This window comes from Alexandromys fortis, unplaced genomic scaffold (genome assembly GCF_014885135.2).
Source record: "Alexandromys fortis isolate MF-2015 unplaced genomic scaffold, M_Fortis_MF-2015_v1.1 scaffold_26, whole genome shotgun sequence".
Classification (NCBI taxonomy): domain Eukaryota; kingdom Metazoa; phylum Chordata; class Mammalia; order Rodentia; family Cricetidae; genus Alexandromys; species Alexandromys fortis.
Genome location: NW_026067894.1, coordinates 5,652,566 through 5,654,735, shown reverse-complemented (window position 1 = coordinate 5,654,735; position 2,170 = coordinate 5,652,566).

The following is a 2,170-nucleotide window of genomic DNA, read 5'->3' as shown; positions in this document are numbered from 1 at the left end:
GGGGAGGAGGAGGAGGAGGAGGAGAAGAAGAAGAAGAAGAAGAAGAAGAAGAAGAAGAAGAAGAAGAAGAAGAAGAAGAAGAAGAAGAAGAGGAATGCAAGCAAGCAAGTAAGCAGTGTTGTGTGTTTCCTGGACAGGCCTCGGAGGTGCTTGGCAGGAAGCATCAGCTAAACCCAGTGTGCTGCATGTGTCTGCAATCCTAGCATTCAGAAGATGGAGGCATATGAGTCAGGAGTCCGAGGTGACCCACGGCTACACAGTAAGTCTGAGTCTAGAGAAAACCCTGTCTGAAGATAAATAGACACCCACGTGGGAAGGAGAAAGCCAGCTCCTGAAAGTTGTCCTCTGACCTCATGGATTCAGTGTCGTGCATGTGTACGCATGTGTGTGAGCACACACACACACACAATTGTAAATTTTTTTTTTTTTTGAGACGGGGTTTCTCTGTGGCTTTGGAGCCTGTCCTGGAACTAGCTCTGTAGACCAGGCTGGTCTCGAACTCACAGAGATCCGCCTGCCTCTGCCTCCCGAGTGCTGGAATTAAAGGTGTACGCCACCATCGCCCGGCACAATTGTAAAATTTTAAAAGTAAAGTTAAAGGGACTGGAGAGACAGCTTGGTGGTTAAGGATCATTTGTTCTTGCAGAGGACCTGGGTTCAATTCCCAGGAGCTATAGGTGGCTCACAACCATCTGTAACTCTAGTTCCAGGGATCTGATGCCCTCTTGTGGCTTCCAAGAGCACCCAGCATCATTTACATGGTACCCAGACATACACACACACGCAAAAACATCCATACATATTAATGAAAAAAAAAAACAAGCAAAAAGCAAACTCACACCAAAAACCTAGCATACTAAAAGTAATGGATCGGGGAAAAAGCAGCAGGATTAAGATGACAGAGAGGTGGAATGTGGAGAGCGGGGTGACGGAGGCTGCAGGTGGCGAGTTTTAATCAAATGGCCCGGATACGCATTATGGTTACATTTGAAACATTCAAGGGGGCTGGAGAGATGGCTCAGAGGTTAAGAGCACTGACTGCTCTTCCAGAGGTTCTGAGTTCAATTCCCAGTAACCACATGGTGGTTCACAACCACCTGTAAGGAAATCTGGTTCCCTCTTCTGGCCTGCAGGCATAGAGGCTGAACACTGTGTACATAATAAATAAATCTTTAAAAAAAAAAGAAGCTTAAAAAAAGAAAAAAGAAAGAAACATTCAAGCCTTGAAAAAAAAACTCAAAATCAAACAAATAAACAAAAAACAGAGGGAGGCAACCTGCAGGAAGTGAATTCCAGGCTGGAGAAGAGGCCAGTTCTAAGGTCCTGGGCAGGAGTGTGTCCCTAGTGAGTTCAAGAGACATCGGGGACAGGTGATGAAGGAGGGAGGGGAAGGAAGGGGCGGGGAGCAGCAGTCCCAGGAAGGTCTGCCTCAAAACAAAGGAAAAACAAGCAAATAAAACTCACCCAGAGCTGGGTATCAGTGTGCACACCTTTAATTCCATCACTCAGGAGGCTAGAGGCAGGCGGATCTCTGAGTTGGAGGCTAAAGATACCTTGCCAAAGGAGTGGAGAGATGATGGCTCAGCGGCTAAGAGGACCCCGGTTCAATTCCTGCACCCACATAGCAGCTCACACCTGTCTGTAACTCCAAGATCAGACACCCTCACACAGACATACACGCACGCAAAACACAGGTGCACATAAAATAAAAATAACGTATGCCTCTCCCATTTCTACTTAAATATACTCTAGAGTATGACACGAGCCCAAACGCATAAATTACTTTTAGAAACCAGAGAGGCAGTTGACTCAGTGGCACATGGATGGGTGACGGCGAAGATCTTCTGTGGCCTGGTGGTGCAGACCTTATCTTTAACCACAGCATTCAGGCAGAAAGAGAAGCAATCCTTTCAGCCGGCACTAACACCGCGGTGGGCGGGGCACAGAGTTAGGGGGCGGGGCTGGAGGCTGCAGGGTCGCGAGGGCGGGGTCAGCCGGGCAAGCTGCGGGCCTGCGTGCAGCTCTCAGAGGCTGGTAGTCCTTGGGGGCGTGGCTAAGAAGTAAGGGAAGCCGGTCGGGGGCGGGGCCTGGGAGTTGAGAGTCCGGTCCCGGGAAAGCGCTTCCCCACTGTAGGTCATAGAGAATGGGCCGAGAGGGGCCGATGCGGGGT